At 26.5% G+C, this 25,290-nt stretch overlaps 3 long non-coding RNA genes across 7 annotated transcripts; 2 read left to right on the top strand and 1 right to left on the bottom strand.

Annotated features, from left to right (window-relative positions):
* Window positions 1–8,040: 8,040 nt before the first annotated feature.
* Window positions 8,041–23,132, bottom strand: LOC103568135 (uncharacterized). Its single transcript, XR_001345131.2, has 4 exons — window positions 23,087–23,132; window positions 21,003–21,073; window positions 8,352–8,460; window positions 8,041–8,275 (listed from the first exon to the last, which is right to left on the bottom strand). It is a non-coding gene; the product is annotated as an uncharacterized LOC103568135 (long non-coding RNA).
* On the top strand, window positions 9,032–11,888 carry LOC103568133 (uncharacterized). Its single transcript, XR_548849.2, has 3 exons — window positions 9,032–9,119; window positions 10,968–11,078; window positions 11,164–11,888. It is a non-coding gene; the product is annotated as an uncharacterized LOC103568133 (long non-coding RNA).
* Window positions 22,589–25,235, top strand: LOC103568132 (uncharacterized). Of its 5 annotated transcripts, XR_548846.2 has the most exons (6): window positions 22,596–22,672; window positions 22,845–22,985; window positions 23,081–23,944; window positions 24,037–24,116; window positions 24,840–24,963; window positions 25,042–25,235. It is a non-coding gene; the product is annotated as an uncharacterized LOC103568132 (long non-coding RNA). The 5 variants fall into 5 exon arrangements; XR_548847.2 differs by having other exon boundaries at window positions 22,589–22,672; window positions 22,845–22,977; window positions 23,081–24,116; XR_548845.2 differs by having other exon boundaries at window positions 22,589–22,672; window positions 23,081–24,116.
* Window positions 25,236–25,290: the final 55 nt, after the last annotated feature.

Genomic DNA, 25,290 nt, shown 5'->3' with positions numbered 1-25,290 from the left:
GAAATTTTCTTAGGGTGAGTAAAATCTTTCTGCACCAAGAAATTTTTTTTTGCGTACCATTTTACCCCTAGTACGATAAAAATTTAAGATGCAAATTTTCGCGATATTTCGGTAGATTTTTGGACAAATTATTTTTATTGTTTTTCCTCGAATTTATTTGTCGATAATAAAATATGTATAGAATGTATGATAAAAAATAAATTTTACTGTCAAATAAATTTTTTTTTTATCATAAAAATCTAACTGCTGAACAGCAATTTTTATTTGCGCACTTAAGCCCTCTACAATGTGATTGCTACGATGTTAAATTTGAAAATAGAGTGCGAGGTTTTTTTATCACGATGTGATGGTTGTTGGTGTTTATGAGGAGAAACAAAGAGGAAGTTGATGGCGCGGTGTCGACGAGGGAAATCCTTGACTTTTAACCACCAATCGTAAATTCAACTGGCCACTGTAGACGTTTTATGTTCTCGCTTTTTAACTTTTTTCTTCTCATATATATATTTATATTCAGTTTATTGTTTATTTTGTTTTTCACCATTATTATATTATATTACCACACATGCATCGTTGCAGTGTATTGTTTGTCATAAATTTGTTGAATGTTTTTCTGAGCCCACGCTCCAATGCCGTTACACGATAAAATTATATTTATTTTTATAATTTTCAGATTTAATTAATTTTTTTAATGCTTATTTACATAAATGTCATTTAAAGATTATTCGTTTGTATTGAAAACGCGGGCGGAAATTAAATTTTTCATAATTTTCAATATTTGAAGAAGAAATATTTTATCAAAAAAAGTTTCCATGAATTTCGGGTCATCAAACTCGTCAATTTAATTTCGAAACAAAATCAATTATTCATATTTTTTTATGTAAATATTTATTAAAAATAAAAAAAAAATTTATTCGTAGAAAAAAAATTTTCATTCTTCATTTAAACTTTTAGTTTCCGTAATATTTTGATTATCGAAGTTCTGATAATAATTTAAAAAATATTTCATAGATTTCTGCAGAAATTCTAATTAAAAGTATCATTTTTTGATTTTCTATATCAAAGTCTCCAAATTGAATTTCACTTTAATGTTTTTGGAAATTGTCATGGCATTCATTTTAATTTATACTCAAAAAAATCATTGCCAGTCAATTATAAAATTGGAAACCGGAAAAAAATGATGGCAAAAATCACCCTATAGCTAAAAAGTGGAATGAAATTTTGATCACTACCATACTCAGCAAAATTTTTATTCCTTTTTCAAAAATCTTCAGACTTTTTAATAATTAACGTCTAATTAATAGTAGCGTCAAAAATTATCACGTCCAATTTCCAGCTATATTACATTTTCATAAATGTCAACGCTATCCAACAAATAAAATAAAATTAAATTAAAAAAAAAATGGGCATTTAAAAAATTTTGAAATTAATAAGTGCATTTTTTTAAAAAATTGTTTTTTTAATTATTTACTCTATTTATTTATAATTTAAAATTTATCTGATGTCTGCTATATTCACACTCATTTTCGCGTACGGAGTAAATCAGGAATTTATCTTTTCAGAGTGATTTGGGATCGGTCTGAATTTTATTTGAACCCGCATTCACTCCGTTTCGGATTTTTTTATATTAAAATAAACTCCTTTTAGAAGTAAATTTCACACCTAAAGGATTAAATAAATAAACACTTTTCGCTCCCCATTCACTCTGGATTTAATCCGCAAATTTTTTACAGTAATAAATATACTAAATTTTATTTACCAAATAAACATATAAATATATATTATAGATAATTTGAGCAATCAATTTCACCATTCATTGACTTTATATCCAAACACATATCCATCAATCTTGATAATTTTTTTTTGTTATCATCTATATATTTATCACATATCTTTCTCTCGTCTTTCGGGCGATATAATCCCGTAACGCGATTCTCTCGCGCGACTAATTCACCAAAGTGAGCAAATGCTTTCACTCAAAGTTTTACGATGTTGTATATATATGTATATATCTTTATATATTAGTTAGTGAAAGAGTGAGAGAGACAGAATATGTAACAATAAAAGACAACTATATATATTAAAGTCTCGGACTCAGCAAGACCCCCTATAGTTTCTCGCGTGGCACGCGTGCCTTTCCCTTTCATTTTAGTTTATACGGGGGAAGAGTATCTAGTATATGGCATAGTACAGATAGTAGACAATATAAGGACGAAAGCACGTACAAAAGTACTAAAGAGAGAAAGTTATAGTCCGCACCATACTGATACCATTGAAAAATCAATACTTTGTTGGGGCTCGGGGTGATACAACTAAATTTAAGTTAGCAATGGGAATGTGTGTGCACGTGGGCAGGGCACCCCCTTATGGCTTTTTTCGCCCTTTTTGTTCTATTCCTTTAGCTTTACTCGCCAGCGTTTTACTTGGAGTCCGCTTCTACTTTACGAGAGAGTGAGACCACGTAGACGACGGTTGTAAAACTCTCGTTCGCATATATATAGTTTTCTGTACGGATAACTGCACGTGGCCCCTCGTCAAAGGGGCGAGTGCATGTGTATACACGCACAAATTCACGTTTCATTTTCTCTATTCTCCGTTATCGCTATGTATTATCTTTCTCTTTCTCTCTCTTTATTTTCATCTCTTTCTTTTCCTACGCCAACTAACGACGACTTTAGTCCCCCATATACTTTTATATTTCTTCTTGTTGAAAATTTCCCGCGCACAAATTATTGCACCAGAGTGTGTAAATTTTAATCACCATTTTTTTTTTTTCCTCAACTAATACAACTTTCACTATCACTTTACTTTAAAATACAATAGATCAATGACTTTTTAATATTTAAATACCAATGCAATATTTATTATTTTATATTTACATAAATTTATATTATATTCGTATTATTTATATTATATTCGTTTATTTAACATATATTTTATAAATACAATACATTTGATTTAAATTTATGTGACAATTATTAATAATTAATTTTTTTTTTTTTTTTTTTTTTTTTTTTCAATACAAGTGAAATTTAATGATCGAAATTCATGTAGGTCAGTTTAATAATTTTAAATTTACGGTTTTATGTAATCGATAATAATAATAATAAAATAAATTTTAATAAATTTGAATTAACGTAATTGAAGATGATAATGAAGTTAGCTGACGTCTGATAATTTTTTGATTTTTTTTTAAACGATAAATTAGAAAAAAAAACATATTTTAAAAAAATGCACTTATAGATTTTTTATTTTTCTACACATGCATATTTTTAGTTTATTTTTTTTGTCATTGATTTGTTAAAAAAAAAAAAATCCGAAAATTGTTAATTGTCTTCTAACTTCAGTGTCATAATTGAAAAATAATTTTTTTTTTTATACAAAAAATAAGTTATCGATCTTGAAGTACTTAAGCTTAATTGACGTACAGAGAAGTAGGGATTTGTGCAATTACATATATTTTAAAATATAAATATTACAAATGAAAAAAAAGAGGGTAAACGTAAGATATTGCCGTGTGTTAAATGTGTAGACAATGGCGATGTGGTTAACGTGAGGCCCGCACGCACCACCATGGGGGTAAAGAAGGGTCAGCACGCGACCAGCTGCTGTCTTTCTGCTTTAGGGTTACGTTAATAATATAATATAAGTTATAGTTTAAGGTTATAACAGTACAGAGTACCGTGAAAAAAGGGACCGACAGTCCCGGCTAAATATTTGTCTGGAGGGCTCTGGCCCTAAGGCGGGTCAATGACCCTCGTAGAATTTCTTTAAACATTCCCGACACATCAAAGTTATATATGGGCTTACACACAATGCCACCGAGGCATTTCTTCAGCACCCCCATCAACGGTCCATCAGAAGGATCTTCTTTTCTCAATAAAAAGAAATGGAAAATTAACATTTCAAAGACTTATCCCTTAGACCTTAGACCTCACAATTTTATGGAACATTACTTTTTCTTTGTTATTATTAGATATTATCCGTGGAAAAAATTTCGTGTCTTAAATATTTAAATTTAATATTATTTTTTTACTTTTTTAAATTAACCAGAAAATTTTTTTTATTATACTAGAATTTTATTATTTTTAAAAATGAATTTTTTAAATTTATTAACTCATTTTTTATTGTAATTATTTTTCTACACGGTAAAGTTATTTTTTTTTTTTTTTTTTTTTTTTTTTTTAATATAAAATGAAATAAAGGATCGTGATAAATAGATTAGTAGAAAAAAAGAGAAAATAAAGCACATATGAGAGCCGCCTACGATCAGAGTTCTCATAATAATACACTAGACTTTGATGATGCATCTCCCTGTTCCTTGTTCTTGTAATATGCTCTCGAGACCCCAAGAAATGGTTATATTACAAAAAATAACAAACCAAAGAGAGTACTTTTACTGAGAAACAGTTATCCATTACTGTAAACCATACTTATGTTAATGTTAAGTTGTTTTAAAACAAAACAATCTCAAGTACAATAACTAAATAAAAAAAAACATACATATATATTTTGTTTTATTCTTAGTTCTAAAAAGTTGTAACTCATAAATTTTTAAAAATTATTTTTTTTTTATACAATTAAATGTTTAGTGGATTTTTTTATATATAATATATATCAGATTTAATTTCAGATCTTTTTTTTAACATTCTTAATCCTTTTAATTAATTTTAAATTATTTTTAACGCTTATACAATTTTCCGAGTTTGTGAAATACAATTTTTTAGGATTAAAATCTACATTTATATGCCATGTTCACTGTTCAGAATTTTTTAGTGTTCATTGAAAAAAAAAAACAAAATTTCAAATTACATTTCTTAAGATAGTACTGTCGGTTATGAAATTATTAGTCATAATTTAGAAAAATTTGGCATATCAGTAGACAATGGTAAAAAAAAGCTGCAATTAAATTTTTGAAAATCTACAGAGAACCAGTAAAATTTTGAATTTCATACATTTTTAACGTTGAGTCTTACGATAAATCACATACTCTGTACTATAGATCTCTAAAAATTTAATTTAATTATTTTCTTACTCTCTAAACCTGAAATAGTAAATTATCACTAATTCACAGTACACTGTGAAAAATTCCCATTAAATTTTACTATGGGTACATTATAACCCCGGACCATAAGAAAACTGATACAAAATTTACAAGTGTCCCATAGTAAACGTATGCGCATAGGTCCCAATTGTGTCGTCTGCGCATACCGTTTACTATGGGATACTTGTAAATTTTGTACCAGTTTTCTTATGGTCCGGTGTTACAATACGCCCATAGTAAAATTTGTTAGAAATTTTTTACAGTGTATATATTCACTATTTGCCACAGCTAAAAGTCGACCACATGAAATTAGTGCATATACACTCATTTACCCAGTGAAATGATGCATTTATGAAAACAGGAAAATTCACTGTAGTTATTGGTAGTAAATAGTTCTTATGATAATTACTTATTAAAAAGTAAAGTTTTAAATCTACTGTGTAGAAAGTAAAATTTTCACTATTTGTACATGAAATTCACTTTTTTCCAGTGAATTCGTTGATCCCTTGGAAAAACAGTAAAAATTTAACTATTTCAAGTTTAGAGAGTACTATTCTCTACTAATACACCGAACTTTATTAAATTCCGAACAGTAATATTCTAGAACCGACAGTACTAACTTAATTCAAAATTCGAAAAGCTGCTAAGTATCAAATTATTATATTTAAATTTCATCATTGCTGATAAAATTTCAAAGTTAAAGAAGTTCTTATGAAAAAACGAATAGATAAATTGAAAATTGAAATGAAAAAAAATCTTGCAGCTAAATGACAGTCTAAAAAAATATATATATACATATTTACACATTTTTTACATATTTATTCTGTACACTAGTGTACTAAAATCAACATTGTCATCCATTCTCCGATTGTTTAATATCAGATTGAAATGACAATGTCCCTGGCTCACTGACCCTTTTAATCATCATAAACCTTCAAATCACCACGTAAAATGCTTATGGATATATGTTGCAATAAAATGTGATTACGTAATTAATTCAACCATTTAATAAATTAACAATTTGAACGTATCAAATTTATTTTTCTCATATTTTATGACCAAGGATTTAAACAAAAAAAACATATGTATTTTAAGTATACACATTTCTAAATAAAAATTATTATAAATAAAACACATTGTCGTAAATAAAATTATACTAATTCGATAATATATAGCTAGATATAATCTGGACACTAGTATTTAAATTAAAAGTCTATGTTAGTTTTTTTGCAAATTGGCATTTGTCCAATCCTCCAAATCCGTCGCGCTGACTAATGTTTAAGAAACAGCGACATCAAACTCTTTGAGGGATTTTAACCAATCACATTGTAATAATAATAATGCCACCAATAATAAAACAATTGTGGGACGTTATTTAACAAGATCCACCCCTTAATCACACTATATATACAGTTAGACATTCAAAAAATCGAATACTTTTTTATCTTTCAAGGACAGGCTTTTAAAGTTTCAATAGGATAAAAAAAAGGCCTGTTAAAATTAGAGCTCTTAATATCAACATTAAATACTTCCTGATTGCAATTTTCTGTTTCCCATTTAAATCACATGGGAAAATTTTTTTAAATTGTAGATTTATATAACTCATCAACTAATAAGTCTTCTGAATAAATTAATACATATTTTGTATAAAATTGAATGTTCTACAAAAAAAAGTCTCTTATAATTTTTTGATAAATTCATTATTTCAAAAGTTATTTGAGGTCAAAGTTGAATTTATTGAATTTTTATGATTTTTTTACTTTTCTGATAAAACTATCAGACCTATCACAAAATGTCAAAGGACATTTTTTGTAGACCATTTCATTTCCAAAAAATTATCTATTACAAAATTTTCAAAATTTCAGAATGCTTTTCAGTTATTCGCATTCAAAAGCAATAACCTCCAAAAATCGCATTATAGCTTATTTTAATTCTGATGAAATAAATGAAGAAAATTCAAAAATAAAATATATAAGTAATTATTTTTGAAAACAGCAAGATTATTTTTTTTATACACAGAAATAAAGGATTTCTTGATGCAAGAAATTTATTTTTTACCTCACAAACTTTCTATTGGCTCAAGAAAATTTTTTCTCGTTTCAAAAAACTTTTCGTTTTAAATTTATGATGCAAAAAATTTCTGAGGGCAAGTAAAAATTTTCTTGGGTCGAGTAAAAATATTTTGTGCCTAAAAATCCTTTTTTTCTGGGTAGAAATAAAAAAAAAGTAGGGGTTACATTGATCAATCACTGTGTCTAAATGAAATATAAACCACAATATTCTTACTATTTACTATCTGATCGATCTTTATTAATTCTCAACACCTGGACTTTGTGTGGGCGTTTATAATCTACGGAATTCTCTCATCCTTTCAATTTTATTTTTTACCTCTATTCATATCACAATCTATCATTTTTAAATTCTGAAACTGTCATAAGATTTCTTTTAATGTCATTATATTTATCAACTTATTTGTTTGATGTATATTCAAAAATGATTGTTTATAGAATTATGATAATTATTTATTTCTATGATGAAAATAGTTAAGAAAATACCGGAAGCAGTGAAAGTTAAATAAAACGGTATTAAATGGGTGGCAAAGCTCAGTCTAAATATTTACTGGTACATCAGCTTTGTAGATTGACGATTTGAACTAGTTCAAATATATATATGAAGTGCAGCGTTGTCTGTTTAAATATTTTTAAAGGTATAACAGAGGATAAAATAATAAATTATCGATATTTGATTTTTTAAATATTTATTTATAATTATATAAACACATTAGCCTTGATAATAATTAGTTTGACTTTCATAACATTTTGCTGAGATGATATAAAAATCTAGGTCATTTAATTACGGCATAAGTATATTATGATTTAATCGGTCCATTTTTTTAAATATAAATACAAGACGGTATCAATTGAAAATCATTCCATTTTGTGCAATCAAGTTTTTATTTTTTGAATATTTTTGTAAGTATTTAAATTTCCATTAATATTTTATATATTTAATTCAATCAAAAGCTGTATTATTATTTTTCGATAAGTTCCAACGGAAATTTATTTTACACAAATTTTTTCAGTGATCAAAAATTTTTTTTGAACCTTCTAAATAATGAATAAAATATTTATTATTTTTTTTATTGCATTAATTGGGTTTGTGATGATTGAATGCAAGAATATTTATCCTCGTTTTCGTAATTTGATTCATCCTGCATCATGTCAACCATATTCTCTGGTAATTTATAAAAATTTATTACAATTTTATTTAAAATATTATTTTAATGATATTACATATTTATAATATTTACTATTTATATTTTTTATAGTGCGATTTTCACTCAGACTGCTGTCAAGGATGGAGTTGTCTCCCACCTCAAAGAAATCATGTATACAAGTGTATTCGGACTCCATCAGTACCTCATTTAGGATAAACAAATAAATAGATTTATTCATGTATTGATAATTTTTTCCTAGTATTATGTCTATAACTTTTCAAAAACACTAGTCTTCAATAAATTTAAAATATTTAATTTATGAAAATTAATGATAATAATTTATTTATTATTCCATATGCGGAAAAAGACAAAGAAAAAATTCGGCTATAGAATTTTGACAAATTATTTGAAACATTTTGAAATTGTAATTTATTACAGAAATTACTTTTCTATTTTTTCAAAAATGCTTTTTCCGATACCTTTACTCTCAATCTATTATTGTTCATCATATTTCTTATGGAAATTTTTACATCAACCTTAATATCTGTTGATAATATCCACAAAAAAAAATTTAAGTCAAAAATCCTGTTCTAAATCCTGAGGAAATTCCAATTTTTATTATTTATATCGGGATTTTAAATTAAGGAAAGAGTTCTTTTTGATAAAAAGTATTTTTTTGGTAGTTAATAAAATTTAATTATCGATAGATCATAATAATATACGATATAATGGCTTTTTAAGTATTTAAGCAATTAAAAAAATCTAATTGTGTCAGTTGATCAAAGAACTCGCACATTGTTAACACAATTATTACAATTAACAAGTGGTTAAGTGAAATTAATTAATATAAAAATTTTAATCGTAAGTATAATTCATTTCATATTTTTTGATTAAATTAAAATTTGAACAATTATATATTTAGGTATAGACATTTAATATAAATAAGAAAATGCTAATGAACTCGAATTATTTTTAAATTTTTAATTAATCTTCGAAAAAATTCCATTTATAAAATATTATCTACTACGTCTTAAAATATATTTTTTCATTACTTCAATGCCTTTTTACCACGTTTTTATTAACTCGCTTTTATGTATGTCTGGTCGGGTGGAATTTTGTAATTGATTTTAAGGTAACTTCTCGATGAGCTAGAGAGTTCAAATTTGGAACAAAGCTCAAAATTAGATGACAATGCAAGAAAATGAAAAACAACTTTTTCAAAAATGAGAAGGAGAAGCACTAGAAGAGAAAGAAAAAAATGAAAAATACAAATCAAATGAAAAAAAGTCGAATCAAAAATTTATATTTGTTTGTTTGTCTGTTCAATACAAATTTTTTATAATTAATTTGAAACTAATTTTTGGATGATTTATATTTTTGAATATGGCTCACAACTGGATGTCAGATAAACAAACACCGTGTAATGAAAATACAATGAAGGAGATGGAAAGAATGTGACGACTAGGACCTCCAGCACCATGAATAGAGTCCTATATTCAAAATTTTTAACTGAAAAGAATCTGGCTTTGTTTGTTTTAATATTTTTAAGTATGAATCTTATAAAAAATGAGTTTGATATCTTGGTCGGTAGAAATAGCGATTTTCCATTTCAGATTTGATTAAGTGAAAAGAAAAACTGAAATAAACCTGGAATTTGTCGCATGTCTCCGTCATTATCTTATCCAGGCCTTTAAAATCGATTTCGAAATTTCACTCACACAATACTAAAAAGCAGAAAATAATTATCGAAATAAAAAAAATTTTTAATATACCACGTTTTTAAAATGAACTAAAAAGTATAAAATAATATTTCTCAATCTCATGAACTTCAATCTCGAACTTCTTAAAGATAGTCCTAAAAATTTATAATTGTGAATTTTTAATAGGTATGAAAATATTTGTAAGATTTAAAACAAAAAACGTGGGGCGCACGCAACAGATAATTGATGCACTAATAGTTTAACTAACAATTTTAATGCATTGCAAATAATATGAACTGATTTGCAAGTTTTTTCATTGACAGCTCTTCTCTACACTTCTTATAGTTATGTATTGCATGCGCTCCACGTTTTTTGTTTTGAATCTTACAATTATTTTCATAACTATTCAAAATTCATAATTATAAATTTTCAAGACTATCCGTAAGAAGTTCGGACTTTGTATGTGGTTTTAAGTCTTCATGAGATTGAGAAATATTGTTTTATACTTTTTAGTTTGTTTTAAGAACGTGGTATATTCAAAATTTTTTTTATATCAATAGTTATTTTTTTTTTTAATTAAATTTTTATATTCGAATAATAATTTCAGTTTATTATTGAACTCGTGTTTCAAATAAAACTGTAACGTAAAATTTTTTTGGTTAGTTAACAAGGTTCCAAAAATACTATTGGTTCAAAAATCTTGATTACTAATGATATTTTTCCAAGCGAGAATTTCCCAGTAATAAATTTCTATGATAATTTTCACAAAAAAAAAAACCAAATTTATTTTGGTTTTCTTATTTACACGGGAATTTTATGATGGGAATTTTTAGTCTGGAATTTTTCTAACCCGAACATAATTTCAATAATTATTTTTATGAAAAATCAGTAATTCGAATTCATAAAAATAAATATCATCTTTTTGTTGTTAATCTAAAGTTAATATTTTTATTTTAATATTTAAATTTTTAAACTAATTTATTACTTTTTTTTTTTTTTACTTTTACAGATGGCGAATTTATATTGTATTATTACAGTTATACTTTTAATAACATCCATTATCACAGAAAATGAATGTAATGCCATTTATGATCAAAAATGCACGACCAAAAATAGTCCGGTATTACAAATAATATTTTAAGTACTAATTAACTTACACATATAATAATTATTAATAATTAACGATTTTATTTTATATATTTTAGTGCACTAACGATAGCGAGTGCTGCAGAAATTTGAAATGCACAAGATACGCTACGGAATTTCGATCCTCCTGTAAACGATCAACATTGGCGATACCTAATATAGGATAATAATAATAATGATTACTTATAAAATTAATAAACAATTTAAAATTAACGAATTGTTTAAATATTAAATTGTTATAAAAAAACTTTTAAATATTTAAAGCAACGATTAAATGAATTATAAAACAAGTTTTCAAATTGAATTTATAATAAATATGAATAATGACCAATACGCGCAGTTAAATTGATTACAATCACAAAACCTGATGTTTACAATAATAATTATTATTGCAAACACATCTGCAGTGAGTCATACAATGACGAATCATTCAGCTTCATTGATACTCACTTTAATCGGTAATTGCTGTATATCAATTATACTATACATGTATAAGAAGACACGTGACAAATAATTGCTACTAAAATGCTCATTTTATTTTTGTATAAATTATTAAATATTTACTTTTTACTGATTGATAGCCAGTTACTTTTGCTTACGAGCTTATTAACTTAACAATGTCTATTATAATTTAATAATTTACTTATTATTTATAATACGTAACAAATTGCTGATTATAATGATTTATGGTACTCATAGTTCAGACATCAAGTCACATTGTTACACCTTGAAATATGTGGGTGCGTTCGTAGTTCACGATTGTAAAAAAAGAAACATTATGAAACAATTTATAGACCCTGGATACTTTACATTTTACATACATTTGTATATAATAATAATTTTTTTATATTTTTATCAGACATTTTAATTTCTAATCCAATCATTAGACTGAAAATTTGATCTAAACTTAGAGATGATTTTGTAAGAAGTTAAAATATTTTTGATTTTTAAATTTTAGTTAATAAATAAATGAATTAGAAAAAAAAATGAAGATAAATAATAAAAATGATATAATTGAAGAAAGTATAAAACTAAATATAAGTATGTGATCTCATATTATTTACTAGTAAATTGATATTGAAAATAGACATGAGGGAATGCATAGTATGAAACATATGTATTTGTGTATATAATATGTAAATTGTCTTTACTCAATGATTTATAAGAAATGTCAAAGGCTTTTCGATGGCATTTTATTACAACTCACAATCTCAAGTACAGAAGCATTAAGTAGAGATATTATATATTGTTTTACCATCTGATTATTGTTTTTATAAATTCAAATTACATTTGTATACGATTTTATTAATTATTGGCTTGTATCTACGTAAATCTATTGAATAGTTAGCCTTCGTTTCATAATTTTTTTTTTTAATTTAATTAATTTTAATCGAGCTCTACTTCATTAAATCAGTACATTGAACATTAGGTAAAAAAAATTTTTAAAAGTCTTATTTTTCACGGAGCTTCAAAAAACTAAATATATATATGTTTCATAATAATCGTTTGATTACAAAACATAAAATTTAAAAAAACACAAGACGGACTCGAGAGCTCTTATAAATTTTCATTACGGCCCCAGTAAAAAAGTGAAATACGAATAATAATTATTATTTTATCGTACAATAATTATCAAAATAAATTTATTTTTGCAACTCCCTACAATTATATATTTATAACTGCAATATACACGTTAATGGTTAAAATTTTAACGACCGACGAAATGTCCGCGGTTCAAATTGCAAGCGACGTTACGGAGATAAAAGTCTGCGGTAAACATGCTGAAGAATTTAATACGAATTGCTTTCGTTTATTATTATATCATATATATAGACATATATACATATACATATTCATCATCTTTGTAGTCTATTTCATCAAGTAAAATTCTCAAGGGTCTAAGTGTCATTCGGACACCCTCGAGATATTAAATTTTCATTTAATAAACTCACAACTGGTACACTATTACATACACTTTATTTTCTACGTATATTTAATGTAACGTCTATATATATATATATATATATATATATATATATATATATATATATATATATATATATAAACTTGTTCCTCTTTATTACAACATATACAATAATAATATCTCTGTATATTATATTGAACCTCTTGTCTTTCCGTCTACCCACAATCGTTGTCTTAATTGCGCCAACGACTTAACGGTTATATTCTCTTCCCACATACTCGCTGTTTATATATATATATATTTATGTATGTGTGTTGATTGTCGATAGCAAAAATAAAAAAAAGTATTTAAAATTACTTTATCATTATATTTTTTTTTTTTTTTTGCTAAAATTTATATGAAAGGTATACTAATAACATATATAGAGTGTCATAAATTGAACGAAGATAAATGTACACATGGGAAAAATAGCCGGGGTCAAAAACCGGGTTTAGTTTTGACTGTTGTCTTACTTAGTACCGATTTACGCCAACTAAGTCAAATTAAAGTTACGTTGTCTTGGGTCGCCAAAAAATTATAATACTACACAACAAATTATTTTATACACTTAAAACTTATTGATAAATTGTAAGAATATTATTTGTCTAAATTAGGAATTATAATAGAAAATACAAAAATTTCTAGAGGTTCACTATAATAATTATATGCAGCATAATAATTTTTAAAGACTCAACTTCCTGTTTCAAGTTTGCGACAGCATAATAAAATTTCATAAATTTCTTAAGAGAATGAAATTGGTGATTTTCAAATGAATCGTTTTCACAGATAAAGATTCAAATCATTACTTATCGAGTGAAATGCTTCTCGTTCAGAAATTTCAGTTTATATCTGAAAACGGCTCATTTGAAATTTCCATTTGCTAATGAAAGTGCAACAAGAACCGTTCCGTTTGTTCACATTTGCGTGACAAAGAGAATAGATAGCACATCCTCTTGTTCATTTTTCTACGTGTATAGAAAATAACGGGTTTCAAAATTTAGTTATAATTACAATATGGAAAGTGAACCGAAACCATTAATGGACGATTGCTTTTACTTTTGGCATAAGTGAAAAATTACTGTTCATAAGTAAAAGATACAAACACAGTAATTTAAAGTTTATGATGGCACAAATATTTTACTTATGGAATAGTAATTTTTGAATTTTGTCAAACGTAAAAACTATCGAATCCATTAATGGTTTCGGTTTAATTTTCACATAGTAATTTTTTATGAGTATTGACTGAAATTAAAAACCCATTTATTTTTTAATGGTACTTTTAAAAACATATATATTATGCTAATGACTAGAAAAGTGTCAAGTGTTATCTGATTTTAAAAATCGAACGTTTAATTTTGTTTAAAGTGTCAAAAAATACTTTTTGTGGGCACGTGGAGATACGTAATACGGCATTGTTTTTAATGGTGTGTGCGTAGTGTACCTAGGTCTTAATTTACTAACTCGTATTATATATATTATATCGTGGAGGAGAAATTATGGGTTAAAACGTTTATGTCGAATGATTGCCAGAGTGGCTCCAGCCCGGCGGACAACACTAAAGTAAAACCAACCTAAATGCTATATACTATACTAGGTTCAAGTGGTATATAGTTTGCACTTTAGTTCATTACTCTAGTCCCAGACTGCCAAAGTAAAGCTCTAAACCTCTGTAAACTCTCTCAAGTCTTTATTATTATTAGTTTTATTTTATATTTTACTAGGTAGTCAAATATTTATTTTAGTTATAATTTTATTATTATTATTATTATTTAAAAAAAAAAATTTTTACTATATTCAGTCATAGAAAAAATTTAAATATGGAACAAAATATACTATTACTTAAATTATTTCATTTTTTTAAAGCTACTCGATTTTGCAGAAAAGAAACAAAAATTTATGACTGACAGTTAAAAAAAATTTCAAAACAAATATTTATTTAAAAGGGTGATGGCAGCAAATTTTTTGATTCAATTTTATTAATTAATGGAAATTTCAAAATTTGCAAAGATCAATTATGGCTTTTTTTTTTTTGAAATTTTCATTATTTCAAAGTACACAAAATTCTATTCATTTTTTTGAGTATAAGAAGGGAAATAGCTGACGTCCCTTAAATATAATAAAAGTACAAGATTTAGCGTACTCAGTACCAAAGTAATTTTCTTCTTTCCACTCCCATTCCGCCCGACCCTTCAGTAAAAAATTTATTTCATACCGTAAAAATAATTAATCCTTTTTATTTCGTATCGCATAATTTGATTCGTAATTCTTTACCAGTACACTGAGAAAAAAAAGTACTATTTTCGAAACAAGAATTTCTTGGTTCAAGAAATCCGTTCAAAATATTTATTTTATTATTATTAATTATCAATTTCTTGAGAAAAGAGCATCAAATTTGTTTTTGTTATTATATGAATTTGATATTATATTATAAGTAAACAAAAGAATAGCTTTACTTGAATTAAATAAAAATTATTTCCTTCAATTCTACGAATTCTTGAGACAAAATTATATATTCTTGAAAATTATCAAGAATATATGTTCTTGTATCAAGTAAATGTTCTTAACAAAAGTATTTTTTTTTCTCAGTGTAGCTTATACTATTGGAATAATAATTTTTTTATTAAGGCTAAGGATAGAGCTTCCATTTTTCTTACCGTAATAATTTTTGCGTGCAATAATTTTATTTTCTTGTCGTTTGCCATCGAAATTTTAACCAGTGTTTTTTTTTAGTAATCATAAAAAATGTACGCGAAGTTGAGGTAAACGAACCCAGCAATTTATCGTATGTATGTAGATTCACTTAGCATAACCCTCCAATTCGCAAACGCACCCAGCGAGTGCAGAGTTCCAGGTTTGAATTTACGAGGTAGACAACGGGTGTCAGTCTCTGAGGGCAGTAGAAAAAGCAATAGACTATGTAGACCATATAAAAACTACAGAGGACAGTCTTATTCAGTATAGATATATAAAGTAGTATAAAGAGGGTGCAGACGGCGCCGGAGTTCCGACAACCAGACTATCGGGGGCCACACGCACGTTGACCGTGAACTAGAACCCGTGTCAATAATAAATCCATCTCACGTTTTTTCATTCTTTATCTTTTTATTTTTTTTCATTTCTATTCATTCTCCCGTTAAACTCTTGCCCCATCGACCTTATCCGGATTTTTTTCCGACCAGGAATTACCGCGATCGATATCACGCGCAACCCTGCTATGCCATACGTGCACTGTTTGAAGGCTAGTGCTTTATCAGTCAGCCATGTTAGAGTTTCGCGATACAGATAAATGACAATTTTAACGATCAAGATAAAAAGACAACCGACTAATTAGGGAAGAAATCGATAATTAAGTCGACGTTATTTTGAACTTTTTAAAAATTTTATACTAATCATACTTATATCACAAGTAATTAACGATGGTTACTTTTTATTTTTTATGTAATGTCTTTTTAATGCTTAACTAATTGCACCGACGTCTTTTAAATGACATCAAATAAATTTTTTTTTTTACTTCAATAAGATAAGATTGTCTAATGTAAAAAAAAATTAGCGTTCTAAAGAAATAGCATTCAATTGAAAAAAAAAAAAAAATTCCTACACTGTAAAAAAACAGGATAAATCCAAGCGGTGTAGGTGTTAAAATTATCGGTGTTAAATTTCAACATCGCCGCCGGTGTAAACATTTTTTACTGGTGTTAAAATATTTTTCGAAGTTGAAAATGTTTAACTTTGTAAATATTTTTACTTGCTCGCTACAATTAAACAATGATTTTATTAATTAATTAAATTATTGGTGATTGTAATGTTGTGAGTGTGAATGTAGCAGACAGACAAATTTAAAATTATTAATGAATAGAGTAAATAATTTTAAAAAAATATTTTTAAAAAATGCGCATTTACAAAATTTCGAAATTAATAAGTGTATTTTTTATAAATATTTTTTTTTGAATTATTTACTCTATTTATTTATAATTTTAAATTGCTCTGGATCTGCTGCATTCACATGCATGAAATGTTAGGCGTAAAATTTTTGAATTTTTAAATAAATTATGTATAACATAAAAAATAATTTGAATAATTACTTATCAAAAATTGAAATTTCCTCCAGATAATATTCATTTAATTTTTATATTTTTTTATTTATAGTACGTTTTTTTTTTCTAATTTCTATAAATGGATTTTTTTTACACCGATTTAACACCATCTACACGAGTGTTATTATATTTAACGCCGGTTTTTACAGTGCAATTGTATATAAATAAATAATATTTATAAAAAAAAAAAAAAGACTAGACTAAAAATCAATATAAACTTTTTCATTTATGGGAAACTAATAAAAGTTATAGGAAATAAAAAATACAAAAGACATCGGTCAATATTATAAAAGAAAAAATTGACGTGTGTCGAGGGTGCAGAAGTTTCCGTTCTTGCGACCCCCTCGTGCGTATGTATAATATAGGAACATAACAGGGAACCTAGTGGTGTAGTGCAGAATACCGAGTACTGGATCGATAAGAACCAAGGGGTCTGTCCCCTCAATACGTTACTCCTACACTCCAAACACTGATTCTCATATCCTATATTCTTTAACACTCGTTCGTAAACTCGAAATTCTTCTGTACATGAGCCTTCACACATTTCAAATTTATGTACGAAATAAACCCAAAACAGCCTTCATCTCTATATATTATTCGCTATATACTTTAGCTGAACAATTTTTATGTTTATCTTATGTTCTTGGGGTAGATCTTACCCTAGATAGTCTCTTCATATTTACGTTGGATCAATCTTCTTGTCAATCCATCTATATACATACATACATACATACATACATATATATGTCAAAAAATAATTCCATAAAGTACAAAATACTATTGGTAATATTTCTAATGCATTTTTTTCTGTGGTTAAAAAAAAAATCTTTTCTTCAATAATAGATGTCTTTGATTCTTAAAAACAAATTGAAGTACACAGAGTGCATTATATATAGTGTGAAAAAATTTTAAGAAAAAAAACTACATACTACAAGTACTTATATGTTATGTAAGTACTTGTAAGTAGGATGTACAAAATAAATCTGTGGTAGTTTATTGTTCATGTTGTCACCCCAATGGTTTTATAGTGATTTTTGTGCTCACTTATGTATATATATATGTATATATGTATAACTGTAGATGAGGGAGAGTATCATTCCCTAAACTATAAAAAGTCTCGAATCTTGAGGGTGGATCACAATTTGTGGCGCGAGATATGTTCGTCAAGAATTAAACGTACTTTGAAAACAAAGGGATATATTTGAAAAATAAATTTTTATAAAATATGATTTAAAATTTTTTTTTTTTTTAGTGTAAGTTGTTTTTGATGGTAGTAATTTAGTATAAATGTTGTTTTAATTTTTTTACAAGTAAATATATTTTTTATTTCAATAGCGTCGCGACGCTTGAGCAAACTTTTTTACAACGGCGCCGACGCGCCCAACAAGACGTGACTTGGATTAGGGTGATCGTATTTACACGCAGCTGGACGCGTAAAAAATAGAATCTAATGACGTGAGAGTGTGTAAGTGAGAAAGTGAGTGAGTGGAGATGCGAAATAAAGACGAGAAATTTAGCAAATATTCAAAAATTATGTTACAAGTTTGAGTACCACGCGTTTTACTCCATGTGCAATTGACTATATAATGTATTGCTGAATAAAAAAAAAAAATTTTATGTAGATAGCAAAAATAAATAAAATTGTGAGACTAGTTATTAGGTCTCTAAAGTTTAACGCGAGTGTGATTGAGGAAAAAAAAATATTCCAGCGAGAAAGGAAGTGTGGAGTGACACAAAAAAGATAAGGCAGTTGCATTTGGCGCCACAAAAGTGATTCACGCGTCGCGGAATAAGAAACTCCGTTGGTTTTTAACACTACTAGTTATAGCTCACACTATGCTAATATATTTGTACTTTATTTTATTTTAATAAAAATTTGCTTATCAGCAATTCCATCTTTAATATGTTTAAAAAATATCTCACATAATTTAATATTTTATCTGCTAAATGAAAAAAAAAGTTACAAAGTCATATAGACAACATTGCGTAATGCAATTTAATTTATTTTTAATGCTTTGAAGTATTTTTAAACATTTGATACTTGCGGTTAAAAAGAAAAGTCAAAATTTGATAAAGTATGTCATTGACAAAATAAAATAATTAATTTTCTTAAAATAAAGTCAATTTGATTCGACATTAAATTCATTGAAAAAACATTGAAAATTATTAAAAATGAAAAAATTCAAAGCATTGAGGCACTAAAATGTTTATAATAAAGTGAATTTGAATAAATTTTTGAAAATCTATAATTCTAATCATAAGCGTGTCGAAAATTTGTTTTATTGATTCCAGAGGTCAGAAATTATCGAGCAACCTTGAATTTAGGTGTAGTTATATCGAAAGGCACGTAGGCAAAAAAGACTTCCTCTGTATCGTTTAGTTTTGTTTTGAATATACTTCCGCTTTATCAATCATCATGGAGTATTACAGTTATTATTTACATCAGCTAATCACTTATTACATACATATCACCATGTACATATAACATGCATCAATACATCTATGAAATTTATCTTTCAGAATACCTATATATATAAGGTGTAAACTAAAACCAGTATTTTGAACTTCCCGCTAAGAAAATTGAAAATTTTCAAAAAAGGCAAGTTATTGGTTTTGGTCCGACTTTCAAAAATCGAGTTTTGATCAGATCTTGACTTTTTGAGGTCCTCGGAAGCTATTCTGACTAATTTCGAGAATATGTCTGAGTATGTATGTATGTAAATATTCGACAACTTTTGAATGAAATAACCAATTTGGTTTTTTGAGGTGGCGTTTGAACGGCTCATTTATTCCGACCATTTCGTAAGAAATTGAGTGTGATCGGTAGTGTATTCAGAGATTTTCCAAAAATGAAATTCTTTCAAAAATGTTTATTTTTTGAATAAGTTGTAATCTACTCGATGGGTTGAATAAAATAATCAGCTCTAAAACTTTATATTTATAAGTCGCGCCAAATACTACCTCAACCATCAAAATCGGTTGAAAAAAATGAAATTTTCTTAAAAAAGTAACTTTTGAATAGTTTATCCAAAAATTTTAAGAAATTCTTTTTGTAGAGCGTTCGATTTTCTATAAAAATATGTTACGGTCGTTGCAATTTTTTGATCCATTAACAAGTTATAAAATTTCAAAGCTAAAATAAAATTTTTCCCACATTATTAGTTGAATTAGAATTCTTATCTAAACGCGCGTTTTGTAATCGAGTTGGAGGCTCAACTTGGGCCAAATGTTTTTTAAGTTACATTCAACGTAATTTTCGTACGGTACTGAAAAAAAACTATCGATTTTATTTGGCACAGTCTAATCTGTATACATATATACATATGTATATATATATATAGTTTATGTTATATTATAACATGAGTATTAGTCTCTATGTTAATATATAAGTGAAGTTCTTGGTCTCCGGACGTTGTCGTTGGTTAGACTAATGTCAGCCGGAAGTGTGTCTAAAAGCCTTTGGACTTCACCTTTGTTTTCATTGGCGGTACCACAAACTTTTACGTCAATGCCTAGTTATCACAATGGTTAAACGCCGTACCGGATATTTCGGTTTATTCAACAATTTTGTCAATCATTTCAGATATTTATAAAATTATTTACTTTATCTCTTATTATTATCACTATAATTATTATTATTATTTAAAAAAAAAAAAAAATAATAATTCTATAAATTGATAAAATAAAACAAAAAATAACTCAGAGATTAATGACACGAATTTTAATGTGCTTATATTTATTAAGCCATCATACAGTACAGTGTACAGCTATATTGTGCGACAAAGTTTAAGTATAAATTTACTTTAAGAGCAAACAGGTGTTGTGATGACTATATACTCACTTGTGTGCAATACGCATGCTTATTCAAACTAATGCGACGTTTGTTAACGCACGATGCGGTGCGTGATCTGACTGCGAGAGAAAAGAATTAATTAACTTATCAGTTAAAAATAATAAATCTTTCTTTAAATAATGCATCACAGCAATATTATTTTCGTTAAAAAAATTAACACCTACACTGTCAAAAAAAAAAAAAAAAAAAAAGCGGGAGAGTCTAGGTGGTGTACACGGAGAAAAAATTATAGTAACTGTTCCTAGTACGTTTATGAAATATCATCCCATACCGTTATGGTAATGATTACTTGGGATTATAGGATATAGACCCATACTTTCTGAGAAAGTTTCTATAAGTATGGGAACAATTCCTATCATTATGGTAACAGTTCCCATATCGCATGTGAAAGAATCATGGTAATGATTACCATACTCATAGAAATAGTTCCCATAAGCAAATAGGAACCAATCCTATAACCACATTGTAACGGTTCCTAAGCGTATATAGTAATGGTTACCATAATATTATGGTAATCATTCCCATAATGTATGGGAATTATTACCATAATATTATGGTAACCATTCCCATAATATTATGGTAACCATTCCCATAATATTATGGTAACTATTCCCATAAAATTATGGTAACTATTCCCATAATATTATGGTAACTGTTCCTATAATATTATGGTAACTATTCCCATAATATTATGGTAACTGTTCCTATAATATTATGGTAACCATTCCCATAATATTATGGTAACGATTACCATAATATTATAGTAACCATTACCATACGTACATAGTAACGATTACCATAATTCCATAGGAACTATTCCGATACCATATGGGAATTATACCCATAATTATAGGAATGGTTACCATAATATATATGGGTGCCGTTCCTATAGTCAACATTTCAAAAAAACCGGTTACCATGCAGTATGGGAACCATTCCCATAATATATTGTAACTGTTACCATAATTTTCTCTCCGTGTAGGTGTTAAATTTCAACACCGAAGGCACTGTTAAAATAACACCTTTAAAAAAATTTCTCAGTGTTAAAATATTTTTCGGTGTTAAAAATATTTAACTTAGTGAATATTTTCACTTAATAGATCACTACAATTAAATATAGTTTTTTATTAATTAATTAAATCATTAAATTATTGGTGATTGAAAATGGGGGGGCGCAAAATTCCGTGATTTTAAAATATATTACGTATAACATAAATAATTATTCAAATAAGTATATAGCAAAATTCAAATATATGCTTTTTTTTTTTTAAATTTATATACGTGGAATTTTTTTTACACCGATTTAACACCTACAGCGATGTGATTTTATTTTAACACCGCGCTGTGTTAAATTGAATCCATTTTTACCATTGCTGTTTACAGTGCATGAATTCTTTGAAAATTATATAAATTTTATTGAAACTCATCGAACATGTTATTTTACTTAAGCCAATGATAATCCATATTTTTTTCTAAAAATAGTTTAATAATTGGATTTTTTAAGTTACACTTTTTATCGACTTTGATAAATGTGTAATAACTTTTTAATGTTTTTATAAACTGATTATAAGCTACTAATTCATAAATAAGAGCATTAGTTGAATAAAATTTTGAAAAGTGTCGCCAGTCAAAGGTTCGAATATTCAATATTTTTTAATGTAAGTATGTATTTTTATCAGTTTCTAAATTTGTACAACTAAAATTTGTTTATTTTTTCAATGGCATAAAATAACATGCTGTAAAACAAATTTAATTAGTTTAATTGATTTCAGTTATAAATTATCGAAGCGAACTTAATTTAATTTTAACTAACTATTAAATATTTTGCAGCTTGTATTATTCTCAAAATTTAATAATCAGACCACGATGAAAACTTTAATAATTTTTTTAATTGTCGTGGCTGCTATCGGGGCGATCGAAAGCTGTATTACTAGAAAAGATAATGCTAATTGCCTGAAAGAAGGTGAGCCTGTATGTATGCATCCGTATTTAAAATTCCGTCAATACTAAATTATGCAATTATGGTTAATTAAGATTATTAATGTTTGAAATATTTTTTGTTATAGTGTGACCTGCAAAATCTTCGTTGCTGTAACGGTTACGTTTGCACAATATTCGTCAATGGTAGCTGGTTGTGTACTGAACGTTTCTAATATCAACATATTTGAAAACTATTGTCTACATTGTGTAGACTTTTTATAATTTTTCATAAATTCGTACAATTAGAAGTTAAATACTATCTTCGTAATCGATGGTTTAATTAGAATGCTATGAAACTGTTTTCAAGTATGTTACATAAGTATTGATAAAATATTATTTACCAAACAAGTTTTGTGTAAATTAAATTTAAATTATGACCATTAAATTTTTTTTTAAACATTTTATCGTTTCGAAAAAAAACTTGAAATCATAAACTCGCAGTAAAAAATGCATCCAAGGTAACGGTAATAAAAATTATCATTTTGACTCGTAAATGTTTATTGTCATAAATATGTACATACATTTATTCTTTCGAAAATTTTAAATATTTTTATATTCCGTAACTTGAAAATTTGCTAAGTTATATATTGAGTTGCATAAAATTTTTCAGTCCAATAATTTACTCAAAAAATAAAAAAAAAAAAACCGCGGCCGAAAAAAGGCTGAATCAATTTTCGGCAAAATTTCGGCTGATTTTTAAAAAAATTTTCGACGTGTATTCAGCGTAATTTCGGCTTCAGTGTAATTTTGGCCTAATTTGGACTTTTTTGAATAAAATTCCATACATGGTTTCGACGTGACTGCGGCCAAATTTAGCCTTTTCGGCGTATTTTCGGCTGAATATTTTGACTCGCGATATATAAGTTTGTTTAGACTCGGAAAAGTAATATAATTACAATAACGACAGTTATTTTCATATATATATATATATTTCCTGATATAATTTCAAGGTATTATTCGAAATAAATCTAAAAATATGTTTTTATTATCTTTCATGACTCACTATTCTGATTAAATATGTGTTAAATTTTTTATCTATAAGTTAGACGATTTTTGATATATAAGTGTCATTTAGTATCGATATACAGTAGAAGAAACATATTAATTCCAACTTTTTTAACAGTAAGTATTTTAATTTTATTATATTAATTTTTTAATCAGTGTAATTAAGTGAAATTTCAAAAATTTGTTATCGAACTGAAATTCATCATATATACAATGTTCAAAAAATTTAATTTATACAGATTAATATACATTTATATTTAAATATGAGAATAATCTAAAAGTCATTGAATATTTGGATCGAATTAAATGTTAATATTAAATTCAAATTTCAAATCAAAGTTCAAATCATTCGTAATTTTTTGTGAAAAAAAAGTTTCAATATATACTACATTTATGAATTAAGAATAAAATATTCGGAATTTGGATTGAAAATTCAAATTTGAACTTCGTGGTACTTAACGTGTGTTAAAAAATTTTCACATTAAAATCTGTTATTATTGTATTCAAATTAAAATATTTAACAGTTACTATTATACAGGACAAGATTTGATTAATTTCTTTTAGCCGCCCTGATTACATTCATTTGTATTTTTGATTTCTTGTTTTGACCTCTGCCGTAAAACAATAATTTAATAATGGGGTTATACGTATTCTGAACAAGACGCCGAATTATCTATATATAAATATCAACCAATTTACAAATAAAAAATTCCAGGTCACTGTTTTTATTTGAGTAATAAAAAATATAATTACATACATGAATTTCCCGTTCTATATATTCAAATATTTTAAATAAAATACTAAAGTTAAAACATTCGTCTTTTATAAAATTATTTCTAGTTAACGCTGGAGTGATTATTCAAAAATGTCGATTAAATTTGGTTTGGCTCTCCTTATCGGGATAATGATAGTTTCAGGTATCGAAGGTTGTCCTTCTGATGTATGCTCAAGCCAAAATCAATCTGTATGTATTGATTGCTTTATAAATTTTTTTTATTTCTTCAAAAATAACAATTTAATTAATAAAATTTAATTGTTTCAGTGTAACCATATTTTAAAATGTTGCCATGAATATATTTGCGAACCAAGAGTTATAGGAGACAACGAGTTTGTATGTAAAGAAAGAAGTACAAATTTAGGATTTCAAAACTAGATACATTAAAATTGAAGTTTATTTCAAAAACTTATTGTAAGGATTACGAAAAAATGGACTATTAATAAATAACTTATTTACGATTAATTTGTTTTAATTATCCCAATATTAATGTTATTTTGTTATCTATCAAAATAA

Source organism: Microplitis demolitor, chromosome 4 (assembly GCF_026212275.2).
Source record: "Microplitis demolitor isolate Queensland-Clemson2020A chromosome 4, iyMicDemo2.1a, whole genome shotgun sequence".
NCBI classification, from domain to species: Eukaryota; Metazoa; Arthropoda; class Insecta; order Hymenoptera; family Braconidae; genus Microplitis; species Microplitis demolitor.
The sequence above is the reverse complement of the archived record's forward strand: the minus strand, read 5'-3'. Positions and strand labels throughout refer to the sequence as shown.